Here is a 6,846-nt window from a genome sequence, read left to right on the forward strand (position 1 = left end):
AAAGTCACCCACATCATCCTAGAATAGTCATCAATAATCAACATGAAATACCTATCACCTTGAAAGCTTCTAGTCCTTGCTGGACCACATAAGTTAGTGTGAATTAAATCAAGTACATCATTAGATTTATCATGTATGCTCTTAAAAGAATTTCTAACTTGCTTTCCCAATTGATATTCCTTACATACTAGATTATGAGGCTTCATAATCTTAGGTATATCTCTAACTACCTTATTTGAACTGATCTTAACAATACAATCAAAATTAACATGACACAACCTCTTATGCCATAACCAACTCTCATCAATATGAGCAATCAAACATGTCTTATTACCAGTGTTCAAGTGAAAGATATTACCTTCAGTCTGAGTATCGGTTGCAATCTCTAAACTAGTCTTGTTAATGATTTTGCATTTTCTATCTTTAAACTGAAGTTGGAAACCCTTGTCCACCAATTGACCAACGCTCAAAAGATTATGCTTTAAACCTTCTATATAATAGACACTATCAGTATTATTCTTACCATGCAGAGAAATAATACCTCTACCTTTGATCATACATGCTTTGTCATCTCCAAATCTAACTTGACTGCCATTGTATTCTTGTAGGGACAAAAATTTCCTTTTATCTCCAGTCATATGATGTGACCATCCACTATCAATTACCCATTCATCCTTATCTTCAACTTTTGGTTCCAAGGCCTTTTCTTCATTCATGATAGTAGGTTCTAATTCATCTTCTTTTAAAGCATAGAACACCCATTCCTTTCCATTACCAGATTCACTAGCAGAGTCTTCTCCTGGTTCATCTCCAGAGTCATCAGTTACTCCTTCCTCATCAACTATGTAGCATTGTTTACTTTTCTTGAATCTATATCTGTTCTAGTTAGGATTAAATGATTTCTTCTCTTTCCTCAAACCTTACATTCCTTTCAGGACATCTAGATGCAAAATGACCAATATTATTATATGCAAAACATTTAAAAGGTGCTTTTCATTCATACTTACTTCCTGTTAGACCTTTAGGTACTCTTCTAGCAAATAAGGCTTCAAGTTGCTCAAATTATTCATCTTCTTTCCTCATGTCTTCCAATTCTTTTGCATATAAGACTTTCCAATCACTTTTGCCGATGGATGATGATGATGATGATGATGATGATGCATGAAAAGAAGGTTTAGATTTTACAGCTCTAGAAGATCCAAATTCGTCAAGCTCAAAAGAAGATAATTTCCCAATCATAATGTCTATATTAAGTAAAGAGTTATCCATTGTCCTCAACTCATTAATTGCAGTTGCCTTCATCTTGTAAGCCAGTGGAAGAGCTCTCAAGACTTTGGAAACTATTTCATCTTCACTCAGTAATCCTCCACAACATTGAATTCCCATAACAATCTCATTTACTCTTTCCATAAACACAACAATTCTTTCATTATCTTCCATCTTCAAGTTTTCATATCTTACCCGGTAACCATCAAGTTTAGCAATTTTGACAGTATGATTACCTTCATTCAGAGTTTGCAATTTGTCCCACATAACCTTTGCTGATGATTTATCAGTCAATCCCATGATCTGCTAATCAGTAATTGCACACAAGAGGGCTTCTCTAGCTCTGCAATCATTTTCAATATTTTTATCCAAGTCTATAGGAGCAGGATTGCCAGATGCCAGATCATAAGGTGTGTATCCTTTCTCAGTGATCTCCCAAATATCCTTGCCAAGACATCTAACATGAATCTCCATTCGAATTTTCCATATCCCATAATTTGTTCCATCAAGCTTAGGGATTTCTCTTCTGAAAATAGTTATCAGTGGATTTGAAGTGTTAGCTGCCATAGGATCTACCTCAAGTGGTTACGCTTCTACAAAAGAGGACCAAAACTCTAATACCAATTGTTAGGATAACCAGTGAACAACTGAGAGGGGGGGAAGTGAATCAGTTGTTAACATATTATAAAATTTAATCCACTAAAGAACCTTTTACCAGATTAAGTGCCGGTAAAGCAAAAATAGATATCGGTAAACAATATAACTTAACAATTTAACACATAATAAATGCAAGTAAATCATATCACATAACACCATGATTTGTACATGGAAAACCCAGAAAGGGAAAAACCACAGTAGGATGCCTACCCACAGTCAGATGATACTTCTGTAGAAAGTATGTGTTACAATGAGGGCCTACACATGCAGGAAGGCACACTGCCTAGAGCATATTGTTCATTACAAAAGAGTCTCACTGACTAAAACCACCTCAAGTTGTATAGACAACAATCCAGAATAATGAACTTCAAGAGATAGCATCTACCATGCCTAATTACAGTCTCAATTAAGCTCAATACCAGAGGCCTTTGACCTCTTCCTTGGTCCCAATTCAATCACCTATGATCAACCAAATCTCCTTCACATATGATATTACATTCCATGACCATGAACACTTATTACAATGAGATCTTACATCATTTTATACCAACCCTAAGGCCTAAACCAATTAGGTCAGCCATCTAAAAGATATTACAATAAGATCATTACATAAATCCATATTATAATGATATGCCATGTCGTCTTGACACCAAAACAACAATAACCAATCCATAGAACATCCTGAAACATCTTGGTAATGTGTAGAGAACACATTATCATGATATCATTCCATAACCTAGATAGGTACCAGACCACCACGCCAAAGCAATGTCTTCAAGCAGTTGAAGCATGATCAAAGAACATCTTCAGCATCCTGAAATCCATCTAGAAGTTGTACCAACACCAATTATGCATCATGTCAAGATTCCTCAGTGAAAGCTCTGTCGATTAAACCTTAAACCAATGCTGCTAAGAGTGTATGATAGAATCTGATTACCAAGTCAATACCAACTGATCAAAACATGCTCAAGGAACATGTAACACATAAAATCAAACATACTCCATTGATCCAAACATGTCAAAAGTGTCCAATAGATAGTCTCTTCTACCGGTAACACTAGATCTTCTACTGGTAATCAAAACCCGTCTGTCAGTAACTAACCATAACAACTAGTGTTGACATCAATGCAACACATAATCAATTCATCCATAATTCCAACACCTTGTTCCAGTACTTGTTCCTTGGTCTGAGTCAAACTCAACCACCAGCATTGGGTCCTCTTGATGCATAACCTAATCTAATAAAAATATTTGTTTCACAGTCATCGTAGGCATAATTAATATGTTTCTTTTCATCACCATTTTTCTATCTTCCTCAAGGGTGACATCAATTTCATCGAATCTCAATTCTTGAAAAGTTTTCCTTGCAATCTCATCATATTGAGATTCATCTGCACCCATCATATGCATCTATTTTTTCTCTTTAAACTCCTTCATTTTCATCTTTATCCAAAAAATATTTAAATTTTGGTGTCTTGATAAATTCAAAATCTTTAATATTTTTTTAATAAATTGCAATCCTTTCATCTTCTTCTTCTGGTGACACATTCTCCTTATCCCTAGCCTCTTTCTCGTGTGCTTCTTCTACATGCCTAGAAGGTGATCCTTGACGTTGATCAATTTCCTCTCCTTCTTTTAAAATCCTTAGGGAACTGACTACTTCACATGTATCTCCTACTCCTTTAGTGTAGGAGGAGGGGCAGGTGAATATTCTTGGACATAAATAGTATCTGGATCATCTACAATCATAACTCCTTGGGGTTTTCTCATAGGCAGTTTTGTCTTTTTTTGTGAGGGTTCACTAGCAACTGATTTACCATACAACTTTTCAAAATTAGGTATATACAACTCAACTCTTCTGAGAATATTTTCTCTTCTAGACAAAACCCAAGAAATCTTGCGTCTTTCTTTATTTTCTCATTCTCCAAATCTGCCAAAATGTTCCATTTCCCTTTCCTCTGAAAATTTTATCAATTTTTTTGCAATTTCTAATAACATCTTCCTCTATTAACACCTCGTGATCAACACCCTAGCTAGTCAATATTGTTATTTTCACATGATTAATGTGACCCTTAGGGTTACACAACATCTCTTTGCTTGATTTTAAAGAATAATTTGTTCAAATAGCCTTGGAGCTCTTCCAGCACATCTAACCCAATTAAAAATCTTGCACATTTAGCCACAGGGGTTAAAAAGGTCCCCTTCTTTATCCTCTCCATGACCTCCTTCTTCAACTACATTATTTGCCATATTAACTCCAAGAAGGAAATCTTATTAGAAACAAACACTGGTAGTAGATGGGGGGCCACTGGGCATCCATATACTATGTTCAAAGTATGATATGGCATATAGAACCATTCACTAAAGTTATGTGTGTGCCCTACCTTAGGCCTTTTGGCCAAGGTCCTTATCATTTCCTTCACTTGTGCTGACAGTCTATCCACTTGTTGATTGAAAGTATGTAGAATTGATATAACAAAAACATCATGGAAGGTTTTTGTAGCCACTATTGAAATACTTATCCCATTGGTAACACCATAACTGTACTAGCACTTTATTTCTAGTCTTGTCAACCATGCCCAATTTTAATTTTTTTTGCAACACCTATCTATTTTGATATAGTATTAAATGACATAAGAATGGTGAAAGTCACACAATCCTCTTTTTTCTTTTAAATCTACCAATTTCTCATGGATCCTCCTCTCTAGCTCTAAAGAAAAGTCAAACTCCAAATTCAGCTTTGAATCATGGATCTTCATAACCATATACATCATTACAACTGGCATCTTGTCCTTGGCATCCTCTCACACTAATTGGCACAAAGAAAAATAAGTTCTTTGGAAATAAACTTGAAAATCATCAACATGTAAAGGCTCATTCCCGATGACCTCTACAGTCTGGTTATTGAAACCTCTTCTTTGATAGAATGGGAACTCATCTTTTCTATATATTTTCCTTAACCTATTATAGACCTGCTCAAACTTCAAAAATTCAATCTTGGTAATGGCCTATTTGTTTAACATGAAACAATCTATGATGGTTGACCTAGTTACCACCAATAGAGGGTCTCCACTAGGCATTCTCACTATTCTACTAACCTGGTGATAATTCTTAGTAAGAGCATAAATCAACTCCACGTCGATAAATATATTTTATACTATCAATTTTGCCAAATCTAGCATCCAAGGGTTTGACACTAGAACCTTCCCATCATTGTTTTTATAAAAGTATAAAAACAAATCCCTACCATTTATGGGAATAATGGTATCTCTGCACCCTTGCATGTTGTCCTTAAAAATTTTCCTTGACCTAGTATCTTTTGATTGTGGCAAGGCATTTAATAGAGATTTTTGAAGGGGTCTTTTCTTAGGGTTTGAAGGCTCACCCTTCTGCTTTGAGCTCTCAGATTTTCTTGGAATTTTCACAACTCTATCTCTAGCTCAAATTCAACTAACTATCCTTCAAAATATTCATAATTCATAGAGCTTCGAGTATTATAGTACTTATTTGTTGAGTCTTTAGTTACTTCTATATATCCTTCTCCTATTGCAGAGCTCAAATTGCCACTCTTGGGTGTAGAATGAAGCTTTCATGGGATTTCTAATTTTAATGAAGGTTGGTGATTGCAACCTCAACATTTGATTCATGTGTGTCGATTTATTTTTGCCACCCCTTCCAAAACTCATTCATGATGTCATTATCTACTTTCCTTTTAATTTCCTCATTTACCTCTATATTGCAATCTTACTCCAAGCCTTTATCCTAGCTATCGCAATGTTGTGGTAACACGTAATATATATTTCATCCTCTTACCCTTGTATCACCAAACTTCTTTAAGCACTTATCTCAACCCCTACGATATTGCGGTAATGGTTACTGCATTATCGCAATGCTCTTTTATGTGACACTTGCTCCTTTTGCGATAGTACGGTGTTAACACTTTCCTTTTATCACTTTATCGTGAAGCTTATTTCATGCAGTTTCCAGCATCTTGTGATATAGTGATAACTTACCATGTTATTTCTTTACCACAAAGTTTATAAACATTCAATACTTTACTCTTGTAGGGGTGTGATGTTGCTTTATTCTCTTATCGCAATCCCATGACCCATCAAAAGGATTATAATTAGAAACATGTGATAGTGTGGTAACTTATCACGTTATTACTTTCTACTACCACATTGTTGACTTTTTAATAAGAGACATTCAGTGACTTACGAGATGGTGGTGTATTGACTTAAGACCTTTTATTGTTATCGCCATCTAGTAGCCTTGTAATTATTTTAGGGTTTAACCCTTGCAGTACTATGGTATGTTCTATTAACCTTTTATTTACCTTATTTCTATCCCATGACCTCCTTGAAATCATGGGATATGGTACCTACGGTATTGCAATAACCTATGAAAGGGGGTAATTTTAGGTAATGTAATGAAATAATCATAGTAAAAGAACGGAAAATAGGAATTTTATGAATCATAATAATGGGAAATTTTGGATTATAAATAATTTGCAAAGGTGACTATTATTTTGGAAAGGGGATGAGTAAAATGTAAGCTTGGAAATCATGATTTGTCAAAAAATTTGAGGGGTCCTAACAGTCACTACACAAAGTTTGAAATATTTTCACTTGAGTTAAGGGATCACCTTTTCCATTATAAAACTCTAATTGAGGGACTTCCACATGTTTAGGAGGGACGACATGGACAATATCATTGGTAATGGGCTTGTTACATCAAATTTGGGCACATTAAACTTTGATTGGGTCATGGAAGCTATTTTTTGTTGTATGAATAAAATAGGTTGGGCTAGGCTATTGATGGTTACTTCAATGGATGGATTGAAATTGGAGATATTGGATTGGGATGGAGGAGTAACATTTTTGTATGAAGGTAGAGGTTGAGAATAAGGAGGTGGAACACTAT

Source organism: Cryptomeria japonica, chromosome 1, assembly GCF_030272615.1.
Source record: "Cryptomeria japonica chromosome 1, Sugi_1.0, whole genome shotgun sequence".
In the NCBI taxonomy this organism is placed as follows: Eukaryota; Viridiplantae; Streptophyta; class Pinopsida; order Cupressales; family Cupressaceae; genus Cryptomeria; species Cryptomeria japonica.